Here is a 14836-nt window from a genome sequence, read left to right as displayed (position 1 = left end):
TATTTAAATTCGTTTATCCCAATAACCAATAAGACGAACCGTTTTAAATTTGATTTGCGTGTTAGTCAATTATCCATTTAAACTCTGTGTAAATTTCAAGACTTTCTTAGGAAAATCCTTTCGTGCATAAACTACCTTAAAATGGAATAACTTGTGCATAAATATGTCAATGGTTTTAAGACAAAAGGGCATCTCGCGAGCAAACATAAACATAACTTCTGGGGATTTTCTGGGGTATGCATACGTAACATCTCTATCTATAAAAGATTCGAAAGTTTTTTTGCTTATCGAGATACCGGAGCGGTCGATAAACACTTGAAGGTAAAATATCGTCTCGAAAAATCGTAAAGGTATTTTTGTCCCAGGAGGTAATCATTGACATTAAGTGCCCCAAATGGTATCGTGCATTTGGAACTTCTTAAAAAAATAAAGTATTTTTGTCGACAGTACATATTGTGAGACATTGAATAAATGATTAACACGATAAGAGTTCGAATTTTCATCTGAACTAAATCATTTTTAATCAACCCACTTGCTCACAATTTAGAGACTTTACAAACTTAAGAATAAACGCCATGTGATTTGTGCATTTGCTATTACTCAGCTACACGATCTCATGAAAGACTCATGAAAGATTGAACGTTTCTTGATGAGCTCGCGCGAAAAAAAATTCACTCGTCGTTTTCTTCGTTTCTCTCTCTCTCTCTCTCTCTTTTTCTCTTCCTCACTCTATTTCTCGTCTCGTGCAATCGGTGTATCACGAGATCGAGATTGTATTTTACACGTGATGATTTCCCGTGCACACACCCTGAAGCGAAAGGGTTCCATCTCGTCGCGAGAGAATTCACCATTAGCAAGAAATCTTTCCCGGCGTGTGGTTGAATTCAAGGAAATTAGCTTGCTGTATATGCCGTGTCTCATCGATAAACGATGAGTTTGCGATCGTTACTGCCTATGGGTTGTTCTATGCGAGCAGATCCACCATTGAATCCTCATTCCCAGTTCAATTTAGACTCCGAATCACTATAAACGTGACGTACAAACCCACTTCGAAATGATTGAAAGATCAAACTAGATTAATCGTTACTAGAACAATACAAACATTTGAGATCTTTTATGATAATAATTCTGGCCAAAAGCATTCTGGCAAACATGATTTGCGTGGATAAATTTTAACCGACATGGTCCAGAATGCCGGCTAAAAATTGAGTGCGCCCACGAACATGTAAAATTATGTAGAAAATCACCAAAATCGTTAGTGGTCCCCAGGATTTTTTTTTCTCTTTTTGATTTTTCCCCCGGCCCTATGAGGGACGCTGTTAAAGAGCGGGAAAGTCAGAGGCAGGGAAAGAGCAGAGTTGATTTGTTCCAACGTCGATAAGTAGTCGATTATAGATTCGCATATTATATTAAATTTCTCGGAAGCTGTATGGACTCGTTCCCCATGGTTGTTTGTTGCTCTTTAGTCGTTTCTCAAGCCCTCGTCGCCGTTGTCGTCGGCTTCGTCGGGGGTCTTGGTAAGCGGACTTCCGAGATTATGAGCCAGGAGAGTTTATTCTGGATACTCACGGGAGGTCCATCTCTCTCTTTCTTCTTTTCTGCTTTCCACTTTGCTCGAAACGGCTCTATCTCATGGAAAATCCTGAAGAACCAGATGATGGCGGGACTACCATAAATTGATCGTCTCGTGTTGTTCTCCATCGTTAAAATCCGTTTTTTCTTTACTTCTCACGTTTCATCGTACAATGTAAAGATCTGATGTACCATGGCAAAACATGACAATTAGCAGTTCACTATATCTGACCATTTCAAATGGGCAAAGTATTTTTCAAATGAATTGATTTTTTTTCTCTTTTATTCGAAAAAGTGAATAATTAAAATAATTAATGTAATGAGCTTGTCTCGTGTTTTTCGTGTAATCAGAAATCATCGGAATAAATGTCGATTGTGAAAAAGGCCATTTGAGTCGACTTAGGTTTGGATGCTTTAAAAATTTCTCGAGGCATGCAGATATGTCCATAAAATCGGGGATACGAATTTTCTTCGATTGATCATTGCAAAAGGATCTTCTCTCGTTCTCTACTCGCGTGAGATTATCCCTGGATTCATTTGGAAGTTAGACTCCTAAGACGAAATGACCGAGACCCTTATAATTAAGCCGATTAATTAAAGTTCGAGTCCACAGGAGGCCAAAACGGATGACTGTCTTGCTTAGACTATATAGTTTCGATGTACCGTAAAGTTTATCGGAAATATATACTCTCTCTCCCTCTCTCTCTCTCTCTCTCTCCGAGAAGCACACTTTAGAGTTAGTGAATATTGGATACAGTAGTTATGACCGGAACCCTCTTTTGGAGAGAAGAGCGGTTGCGATAGAAAAATAAATGTAATTCCACGACACGGAGAAGAAGATGTTTCCGGATTTCCATTTTGTCTGCTGATTGAAAATTCAGAATTACGGATTAACGTTAGCTCATGGATGAGAAAAAGGCGATCTGTTTCGATCGTTCAATGAGAAAATGCAAAAAATACAACAATCAAAAAATAACTGAAGATCAAAGGTAAAAAAGTGTATGGGAAGAGGGAATAGGGTCTCGGAAGGCCAGAGACGGAAGAAGAAGGAGAAGAAGAAGCACAAGAAGTTAAGCAAGAGAAATAAGAATAGACGGATCAAGATAAAAAGGTCCCAGAGCCGGTCAGGTTAGTCCGCCTTGATCGCACGAGGTGTTTTGTCTTTTTTCTTCCCCTTCTCTTTTCTTTTTCTTTCCCTCTTAATCGCTCTCTCTTCCTGTCTCTCTTTCACTCCCCCCTCTCCCCGTTCTCCCTCCCTCTCTCTCTACCTCTCAATCTTCGTCTCTTTCGCTCATACTCTTTTGGACTCACTCACGTGGAAATGAGACACTAAAAAGAGAGATAAAGAGAGAAAGATAGGTTCAACCACACTCATTGATACACCGGGACCTTTCCTTCACTCTTCCTGGCGTGGCTTACGCGGGCCCCGCATCACCGATGTTTCCCCAGGTCGTCGTCGTCGTCGTCGTCGTCTCCGCTCCTCCTCTTCCTTCTCCGCCGCTTCTTTCTCCCTCTTTCTCCTGATAGCGCACGTATGCTCGTACACCGAGACCATTTCTTCCGCAGTATAGGCAGAGTAGTAGCTCGCGCTTCGGGCCTCAACATATATCCATAAATATGCATATACATCGGGACTTTCAGACCGAATGGACGAAGTTTGGCCTGAGACGACATTTTCTATCATGCTTCGGTCTCGAGGAAAAATCTTTCTCCTGCAGCTTTATTCCACCGAAAACTCGTCCACAAATGTTCTATAAGTAAGAAACATTTGAAACCAATTTTCGTCGCTAGATGGCGTTGCGTCGATCCTTCTCGCGTAAGCGACTTCTTGTTTCCACGCGTACAAAACATTTGTGTTCACATCTGAAAAAGTTTTCTTCCCTCCTGACAACTATTTGGACAAACTCGACACATAAATATCCAACGTAGTACGACGTTTCGAGTTTCATTACGCCTTTGTTTTCGCGTACATTCATTGGAAAGTGTGCACATTATTGCAGACCTCTTTCTACCTGTTTGTGAGCATTGAACAGCAACGATACAAATGATATTTGAATACTATAGGGGCTGGAGGGAGACCTGTCGACTCGACCTCAAATAACCTCTATATATATTACATTATGCGTCCATACGCCACACCAGCCAGTTCCCAACGTTATATGTACATATGGATATATATATATATATGTGTGTATCCATGCTTGTGCATATATGCTTCTTCTCCACCAGTACAAATTCACGATTCACATAGTCTCATCGTCGACTCGTTTAAGCTCTCTTTGCCGGGGAAGGAAACTCTTTCGATTCACTATATCACGCACTCACGTGCGCCTCTATCCAGTCTCGTGACGACCAACTCGGTGAAAGCCCGCCACGCGCCGAACAGTGTAAAACTAACCCTCGGAAGTTACCGAAGAGATTTTTCAAAAATCTACCCCTTCTATCGGCCTTTAGAACACTTTTTCAACCCAAAGAATGGATTATCCGTTCATTTAACGAAGCAGAGTGGTGCTCGACTGTGCGGATCGAGGGTGAATGGAGACAAAGTTATAGAAAGCCGTGTTAACTTCCTCATAACTCCCAACTAAATGAACCTCAAGATGGGAAGTTTCGTATTATCTACGATTTGCATAACGATTTTTTGCTTTTTGGCAATCGATGGGAGGCCGCAGCAAACAAAGCCGGGCAAGTATTACGATATTTTATTTATTATTTGAAAGGATAAGAATTTCGTAATGTGGGAAAATTGCTCCAATACTTTGGGATAACGGTCTCTTCGTAATTTCGTTTCAAAATATTTTGCACTGCGTACGTATTTCGGAGCAGCCTGGCAGGTGTTGATGCGCCCATCGATATATACATATACATTTCGAGTGCTATACATCTATACATCTGCGGCCGGAAGTAACTCAGTGAGAAGTCTCCCAGTAAAGAAATGGTAAAAGCCCAATTGAATTACATTTTGTGGCGCAGGCGGCAGTCCCGAACACTTTTATCTTTCCCTTATTCTTTCCTCGCTGTCTCCCTTCGAGACGAAATGACGAGGAAAAAAAACAGAAGCAGAAGAAAGAGAGAGTGCTCCGTCTGTTTGTATGTAAGGGAGTTGAACGTGGAGAAATGTGAAAAGGCCAATTCTCGGTTACATCTAATTTAGCACTTCTTTTAACACTTTTGCATAACCCAGACACTCCGCAAACTTTATTTTTCACTTACAGCTCCCCCATTTGCCTCGTTCGACCAAGTCCCGGTTCGTCTTATTTTAACCAATTTACACATTTTTTTACGCTTCACGAAAACTCGTCAAGAAAACAATTGATAAACATAATTGAACAAGTAAGTACTTTGTGATTCGGCTCTCATTGAAGAAAGAGAGGAATTATTTCAAAAACATGAATAAAATGTGTTCATGATTTGTTATATTATAATAAATCAATGTCGTTGAAGCGCTAACGGGAACGAGCCAATCACAAAAAGCGCAAATTCTCAATAGACTTCGCGATATCGACTGCACGCTTTAATTTTCGAGAGTACGTAATTCTGTGGGGCATTCGAGTGAGTCTTGAAAGTTCGACATTGTGTGTGATCAATGGCTTCAACCTGGATAAGTCGTTCGGAATTTTCGCGGGAGTAAATTTTTTCCTCACGGTGCTCTTTTCCTTTTACAATCATTGGTGGTTCGAAATGCAATTACATTATCGAAAGTTCGAGAGTCAACCGGTGCGCGAAGAAACTAAGAAACCGTCGACGAGGATCGCGAGGGAATTAAAAACTCTCATAATCCTATCTACACATATCTATAGGGGAGACCAGGGCAAAACGGGGTACTTCAAAAATTGCGAAAATTATATTTATTTTTCTTGCCATATTGCTTATTTTTTTTTCTGAAAACAAAAAAGGATTACTTATAGAATTTTCAAAAAAAAAATTCAAAAGAAGAAAAAGTAGAAATTTTGAAAACAAAAACGATTTTTGGTAAAAAGGAAAAGCTTTGTTGAAATATTACTTATAGAATTTTCGAATTTTAGGATTACTTATAGAATTTTCAAAAAAAAAATCCAAAAGAAGAAAAAGTAGAAATTTTGAAAACAGAAACGATTTTTGGTAAAAAGGAAAAGCTTTGTTGAAATACTTTGCTTTTTTTCTACTGCTTTTTAAAAGAAGTAACTAAGATGCATTGAATTAAAATTGTAGTGAAAAAAGGAAAATTCACCAACTGGTGCCTCCCCATTGTGTTTCGAGAATTTTTTTTTTTCGAAAATTTCAAAAAAATGACAATGCGTTTCTTATTGTTTGAGGGTTAGCGATTCACGAAGCTTCTCAAACTCCTAGAAATGAGCAGGTTATTTCGTGAGACACCTCGTTTTACCCCGGCCTCTTCTGCGTGTATAAAATAATTGTACGTTAAACGGGCTCTCGTTTTGCTCCTTCATTCCGTTTCTAATTATTCGTATACCAAGAAGATGTATAGTAATCCGGATTTCCGGCGTAGCCCTACGTTGCACTTTCTCCTTTTTTTTTGAAAAAACTAATGCGACCGAAGCGCGATCACGACCGCGAGGGTTCATTCACGATGTCAAGTTCCGCTGTTCTCTTGCACCGCTTTCGCTATAATTAATTGCTGCAATAGGTGCAATTATCTTCCATATAGCCGTTGACGATCACCCTGGTATCGACTTTGGCTGCAGCTCGAATCTGTCCAACAATCCTATTAGCTAACTGATTCTCGACCTTCATTTTCGGTAGTTTAATTATTCACCTAAGATTCCACCGTCTTTTGTTTCTTAAGGAAGTTGAAGCGATATATATAGGACATCATACGAAAAATACATTAGATTTTATTATTCCAGAATAATGAATTGAAAATTTACGTGAATCTTCTTGAATAGCGTTTAATTATGGGTGGAAAATTTGAAGAGGTTTCACCGCCTGGTAATCGAGATATTCATTGTTGAAAATGACAAGGTTAAACATGGGCTCTTATTGAAGCTTTCAAAAAATTGCTAACTTCAACAATCAATATCTCAATTTCACGACGGTGAACCAGCATCGGCATATCCCGCCAGAAGTTTAATACTGTCTTAAGCTTTCTGTTTAAAAAATTTTAATGTGCAAAGTTGGAAAATAGTTTTAACATAAGATACGCTTCAACCTCCTTAAACGATAGTGAGATTGATATGCTCGATCCGAAAGATATTTGATCTCGTTTTTCTTATTATGTTCGTCACTGACCTCGTTTCGTTGAGAATATATAGTAAATAAGATAGAATGCATACGGCACTATATAGATTTGGCCTGTCTATGTGCACTCTGTTCGAATTTACGAATGAATGAGTTGAGTGATGAGGAGCCACTCCACCTCTCGTTCGCTTATTTTCATGCTTTTGTCGAAGCGATGAATAGATCTTGCCGCATAATTCAATTCCGCTCTTCTCTGCATCTATTTTCTGGTTTTCAAAATAGAAAAAACGCGGCCGGATCCGCTTTTTATTCGTCGTTATTGGCCCTGAATACGTCCGGCATTCCATACGAGCCATTCGAGAAGTAATTTCTCATATTCATTCCGATGATCAAGTTGAACATTTCATTTGTCGTGGAAATGAGAAAAAATATTCTTCCTAGCGATGTTGCATTTTGCTTCCTTTGCTTCCAGTATTTTCCGCTCTCATCATCTGCCGCTTCGTCGCGCCAACTTCTCCTGTTATTTATTTCATCTCTCTCCAACGGCAATAGAATATGACAGTCGATCGATGTTATTAATTTCGTCTAAAACGTTTTCTGAACAGTCGCTCGATCTTTTAGCCTTTTACGCTTCTTCCCACGTCGCTCGATAATTACTCCTTTTTAAACGGTCTCCGTTTCTCGTTCGGTAAATTTCTGGCACAGCTGAGAGAGAACGCAGAGACGGGAAAAAGTGCATCGAGGAAAAATGCAATACGCGTACGACACGTACGAGCAGTTACGCGTTCTCGCGTTTCGACTATCGATCACCGCACTCGTGTGCCGCACAGATAAAAGTCCTTCACTCAACTCGGAACTGGTTTTCTTGCCTGCCCTTTTTTATTCTCGTTTTTCACCCTTCTTTTTCTGTAATTTTCGATCTCGTTTACGTCTCGATGGACAATTGGTGAAACAATAAAACGGATTTCGTTGACAGAGCTCCGGGGAAAGGATGATTCAAAACCGTGGAATATGATGTGAATTCGCATGAGCATTTCATCAATTTTCTCGCTTCACCCTATGAAAATAATTAATCGTGCTTGCTACTAAATTTATCCAGTTTTTCGTAATTCGAGTACGCGGATATGTGCATCGTAGAACGAAATTATGCCAAAACGTTCATTACGCAAAATGATCCGAAAGAAAGTGAATTATAAACGAAGGAAAGAGATGATAAGGAAATAAATGAAAATCGCTGAAAACTAAAACGCAAAATGAATAGCGGCAAGTATTGTTAACGAAGCTGAATAAGCCGGACGATATGGGATCGGGAGCCGACGACGGGGTTCAGGAACTTGAGAGAAAGAAGAGAAAAGAGTGGGAGTGAGAAGCGCACGCGCGTTCGCGCGCACACACGACTCGTTTATTATTGCATAAGATTCAGAACCTGTTCCGGTACTCCATTCATCGAGTGGAGAACAGACTTCTCGCGAGTATTCTCCATAATCGAGAGCCTGATACGGTACACATATTTTTCTCTCTTTCTCTTCCGCACCTCGTTTCATCGAAAAACTCGTGTGTTTCTACGGTCATGGCTGTACGGTCATTCTCCTTTTTTTCGCCAGTCAAGCCACCTTCTTTTTTTCTCGTCCCCGTTCACCCGCAACGGGGGAGGCATTAATCTTTTTTGTCTCGTAGTAATTAGTACGCAAATACGATCGAAAAAGGAACTAAGCGATCCGTTGCTTTTTGCTCAATATTTTTAGTCCTGTAGATTGTGGATTTTTTAAAGAAAAAGACCCCCATTAATCTGTTTACACATCTTTTCGCGCGTTCCTTTCACAATCAGTTTTACCCTTCATATTTTTATTATCCGTATATTTATTTCGTCGATAAATTCGGAGCAATTCTTCGAATTTTCTTCGACTCTCAAAATAGACGCAACAGCTACAAAAAGTTTGCCGGCTCGGTCAATCTTCTTTTTATTCTTGGGCTGCCGCATGTGTGCTATATATAGTATACAAGTATATTCGAGACCCCCCTCGCGGGAACTCATCCGAGTCTCGGATCTCCCGCAGTTGTATTCACCAGGTGTGTTCCTTTCGGGTCCAGCAAACACCGATTGTACTCGCGCGGTTCACGCTTCTTTCGTCTCGAATAAGAGACTCGACAAATATAACGTTAAAACTATGCTTTGTCCAGCCTATACGTAGATTTCATTCGTTATGAACATTCATTGATATGCAAGGATTGAACTGCAGGAGTTTGGAACGGTTGGAGCTTCGTGAGAAATCGAGTTACGATAAATTTAGATCCAATTGAAAGATTTGGTGATGCGATAAAAAAAGATTTTGGGAGCTAATAAATCGGGACTTGGATTCTGCGAGAGGATTTTTTCCTCTAATTCTTGTTTTACTTTTACTCGGAGTCTTCCGCACTCACGGCCGAGTCTTCCGGTTAGATTTTCATCCTTGCTTCGGCCCCCCCCCCCCACCTCTCTCTCTCCCCCCGTGATTTATTATTATTCCAGGGAAGAGAGGCTGCGCTGTAAAATAAGAGCATGAGAATCGAGTCTCGCGCCACTGTTGAATAAGACGAATGGATTTGCTGAAATAAGTACAGAATTCAAGAAAAGTGCAAGGAAGGAAAAAACGATGGTGAGAAAGAAAGCGAGCGCGAGCGGGAGAGAGAGCCGGCAGAATCCACGGGAATAAAAAAACGTCTCGGATGAGCTGTGCTAATTGAAAGGTGGAAGAACGAGAAGGCTTCCCTGACTCCTCCCACTAAACTTAATGGTTATTACTGTGCGGAGTGAAATCCAATTTCCACTCGCCATTTCACAGCCGGGCTCATTTCTCATTTTTCTTTTTTTCATATCCTCCAAAAATCAGCAGAGCTTAATGTTACGGAACACTGGCCTAATACAAATTTTTTTACTATATCTACTGTGAGAGCACGCTTTTCGCAGTTTCTAAAAATCAATCACGCTGCTGCGCTCATTTTATTTTCGAACTACGACTTTAATTACTTGAACCAAGGAACTCATCGCTCAATCGCAATGTTCGCCCATTGTTTCATAACAGAATGAAAAAATTGTGCTCAAATCTCGTTGCCAAAGTAAAAAGTAATCGTCCTCGTAATAATCAATAAAACGTTCGAATAGAAAATATTTTGATCGATTGCGAAAGAATGAAATAAATTATGCAAAATTTCACTTGCACTTTGGCGACTGAGAGTCGCTATAATCGGACGTTGAACCTTTTCGCTACGTGTGTCGTACTCGTTTTGATCATGAGCAGGAGGAACCACGATGAGAACCACGAGATGAGGAAGAAGAGAAGAGGAAATGCTCGTATGTAGATCCGATAGCTATAGGTATATAAAATGGGGTGAAGAGTGTTCGATGGGTCAGATGGGACGGATCGATTATCCCCAGCGGCAAGCCTCAAATGCGTAGTACGTTCGTCAGAAAAGTCGCAACATCATAAATTTAGCAAATCATTTCTTTCAGAAAACATGGGAAAAAAATATAATTTAATTAAGCGAAACGTGAGTAAAGCCAATGCTAAAACCAAAGCTAATTAGAGCTGGAGCGAGCAAGCAGATTTGATCGTTAAATAATATAAATCTCGAGCGATTATGTCTTCGCCATGGCCTCGCTCCGATTCTCATTTCCATCGATTTCTCAGAATTGAAACCTCCGAGATTGTCGATTCACAGAAAATGAGGACGAAATAAAAAATCAGACGTTTTTTGCCGGCTCATTTTTTCGCCACTCGTCTTCCCTCAACGATAATATCTCCACAGATTCTCGGTAATTAAAACACGTAAAACGAGCGATTCAGAGAAACTGTGGGCGAAGCTGATAAACCGCAACTTTTAACTACCAGTTATTTAATTTCATTAATCGTTCACGATCACGCGATCTTATCGAGACTTTGTATGGGGCGTTCTTGATTGTACCGCAGTATCAATCAGGCAACCCTTCGATCGAGGTCATTCGCGCGAGTGAAATCTCATTTCGAAATTCAAATAATCTTAGAAACTTACACGAATAATTAGCAAATTTTCTTACTCTTTTCCAATCAATCGAGTAATCAACAAAAATGTTTGATCTACCCCAAAAATGCCGTGGAAAATTGTAGAAAAAAAAACAATATATAGAATCCCAAAGGGTCATGAAACGTCCCAAAAATAGAAACGTAACGAACGCTTATGCACAAAAAAACGTGCTAATCGGAATCGACCCTCCGCCCACGACGCTAGACTCCGCATGGCATACACAAACGACTTAAACGAACTTGAAAACGTTTGAAAAAGAGATTCCGTTCGGAAAGCCCAATACATGCGAGCATTATATATCGATTTTCATAAAATACTGATAATCCCCAAGACGAGACAGTCATTTGAGATCTGTGTGTGGCCACAGACGTCGTCAATTTATCGTACGGTTACGTGTAAGCTGATTTATATCGGAGGGAATCCCCACGTGATCGTGCTCGAAACTCGACACGAATAAGACGATGCGACGAGGAGGATGAGAAGGAGGCTATTGATACATACCTCCGCGTCTATGATGTATAGATAACCGTGCAACAGCCCCTGTTCCGCATTTAATATCGCCGATTATCTCTCTTCCTCTTCCCTTCTAGAAGTCAAAATTACGTATGTACATATTGGTCGTTTAATGCTGAGGAGCTCAATCAGCACTCGATCCTCGACGAATGCACTCAGCAAATAAATTCGTTTATTCAACGGAGTTTATGTTGGATCGACAAAATAAAATTGACACAATACGAAATTCGTTGACTGAACGAAAAATTGGCTGATTCAAAAATTTCATTCGCTACAAATACAATCGCTCGCATTCCTCGAAAAACATCCTCCTCCGCAATAAAAGACTATCATGACACTGGATTTACGAGTTTTTGTCATCATTTATTTTGATGTTCCTTCGTATTCCCTCGCAGGGTTCTAAGAGTCGACCAATGCACCGTTCAACCTATATTTGCCTCCACTCCGTGAACTTTCCTATTCCAATGAAACCTCTGGAGAGTGTCGCCCTCAGCTACGGATTTCTGGTTGACAAGTAAATTAAATTTGCCCAAGGGCTAAGAGAATTTGCGGGAAACCCGGTCAACGTGGATTGTTAGAATTTTATCGAGCTCCACTTGACTGAATCGAGAAGCGGTCAGCCAACCGAATATTAAGCTCACCCGAGACTGCTAAATTTGAGAATTTATATTTACCAAGTAAACGATGGAGAAAAATCCTTGTTTCATTATCCGCAATTATTATCGTTATTCTACTGAGACTACCCTATGCGATTGACAGAGGATCGATTGACACGCGCTCGCGCATCGACAATTCGCATAATCTTGCGAAAATCACGTCACCTCGTTCGATAGTTCAGCGACTGATTTTTCCCATTGGTGTATATGGATGTGTAAATTTTATACAGATTGCTCATTTGATAACGCGTAAATATTAGAACACCATGGCCAAATACTCTTTCATTTCCATCCTAAATATTTATTGGATTTTTTAAACAAGAAAAAATTCGTGGCGGATACTCAATTTTTAATTTCCAAGCGATGATCACCGCGTACGTTGAGTAATAACGATAATTTTCTGTTTCCCACGCTGGCGCTTTGAATGCATTAAGATTATTCTTGGTTGGATGGAAAACACGTTGTACATACTGCACTCACTCAGCTGCGTCCGGAACATCAGAAATTATCCGTAAAGCAAAGGAGTTGAGGAGAAAGAGAGGGAAAGAGGGCTGGGGGGAGGAGCAAAATAGGAGTGAGAGAGAGAGAGAGAGAAAGGTCTCTGCAATCACTTGAACGTCGTTTGTCTTATATGTGTATGCACCAGAAGTGGATCTCGAGGAGGCACATGGAACGATTCGAGTCAAATAGTATCCCAATTAACGATTCGAGGAACTATTCCACCATTACGGAAGTTTAATCGTGTAAACCTTACTCAAAATTGACGAAACTTTGCTGGTTTTTTTTTGTTTTGACTCGTTTGTAATATTTTCGTTTTACTCGTGGTATCATTTGAGTAACATCACTTTTGATAAACTTGACGAATTAGTTCGTTGTTTCATGTGAAACCGTCGACAGAGTTGAGTGTTTTCGATTGAGAAGTTATTTTAGTTTATGTTTCTGCATCCATGAATTACTCTGTGAGCTCACCTAATTTCTAGAGAATTCGGTGAAGAGATATTCATCCTTGTGAGGATTCCTTCCTCTTTTGCTTTAGAGCCCTCAGCACTGCCATGACTTCTTCTTCTCTCTTTCTCTTTTATCCTCTCTGTCCTTGGAATTTGGAATTATATATACAGGATGTCTCACATTAAACTACTGATAATGTGGACTCGAGTTGAAGAATGTATTCGACGTTGAAAAGTTTATTACCGTTTTTCAATTTGATCAATCCAAAGTACTTTTTAAAGCCATGCAAACAAGAAAACGAACTCAGTCGAACGCAGCTAGAAATAACACAAATTTTGATAAGACCAATTTTGTAATGGATAAAATTTTGTACAAAAAAAGTCACCGGAAGTGTGAGGCTCGGTGCAACACTTCAGTTCTGAAAGCAAGTAGATAAATGTCTCCGAGCTCGGGGGCTCGATGCTAGGCGAACTTTTTTATCAAGAGCTATTCTCGATCTACTTTCACGAGTAAATTACTGCAGGGTGTCTAATTTTGACCAGAACAGAAATTTCATAACTTTTAAGGCTTTTTAAGTCAAGGAACAGGAATTTTTCATGACTTTTCTTATATGGTTCTGATACTTTTTATTCATCTTTTAATTATAAAAAAATTCAATAAAGATAACAAAGAAATGATATTTTATTTTGAAATAAAGAATCTTTTTTTTCTTACAAACTATTCATTCGATATTCATTTTTATATCGATGATGAGTATTGACGAACCAGACATTGTCGCCACCCCGCGAATTTTGAAATCATGTTGAAGAAAACCAAAAAATCGACAATGACAATGAGCGTTGCAGAGATCTTAAAAAATCAGGTTGTTTGGTAATTTTTCATGACATTTAATGATTTTTTCAGGTCCGAGTGTAATTTCATGACATTTAAGAATTTTCATGACTTTTCAGGTCGTTAGACACCCTGTTACTGGAGATAGCAAAATGTCATTTAGAACTTTTTGCTAGATTTGACCTCTGTAAATTTGCCTCATTTTTAAGCATTCCGACGTAGTAGCCATAAAATGGTACATATTTGTTAACTTCAATTATTAAAAATTCGTCAAAAGAGAAATTTCGACGAAAAATAAAGGAATTATTGCTCGAAATTTTGTTGAGAACTCGCGTTTACATTCATGACCATCCAGTTTGAGACAGCCTGTATTTGTATTTGTAGACATGCATATTGTATATTTGCTCTACACTCGGTAGCTCTCGTTCATTTTTCTGGTCCCTCTAGTAAAGACACTGAAGTTTACCACGAAAACCGGATTTATAGTCAAATAGAAAACCACATGAATCGACATCATTTGCTCAGCAAAGTATGGGCTTAAAGTAGAAGAAAATGGGAAAGCAATTTCATTCATGTGAAATATCAATGAAGTACGAATAATGATTACTTTTTTGCCATCATATTTTTTCCGGTTATTGTTTTTCTTTTGATTCGAACGAGTTCAGGTCTTTATTATGCGAATGTCATTTTAACATCGATCCGATACTTTTCTCGTGGCCTTTACTTTTGTACGCGTGTTGAAAACTTTAAACGATATGCTCTGAAAAGTGTTATAGTGCAGCCACTAAAATACTTTTGTTCTGCACAGAATGCAGAATTGCAATTTACCTGGGAGGGAGATAAAATAATTCAGTTTCATCTGGGGGATTATTTTTAAGAGACCTAATTAAGTTTCTTCCATTTTGAGCAAGGGTGCGAAGACCAGATAACATTTAAACAATTATCACGAGACTTCGTATAGCCGCGCTGTCTCGAGTGTTGAAAATAAATCCACTTATGTATCGTTGGCAAACGTATACATATGTATATACCATTTGAAATCTCGAGAAAACATTGTCGACGTCCATCCCTATCACAGACGTCGTAATTAATCGTTA

The sequence above is a fragment of the Venturia canescens genome, chromosome 4, assembly GCF_019457755.1.
Source record: "Venturia canescens isolate UGA chromosome 4, ASM1945775v1, whole genome shotgun sequence".
NCBI classification, from domain to species: domain Eukaryota; kingdom Metazoa; phylum Arthropoda; class Insecta; order Hymenoptera; family Ichneumonidae; genus Venturia; species Venturia canescens.
Note: the sequence above shows the minus strand (reverse complement) of the source record.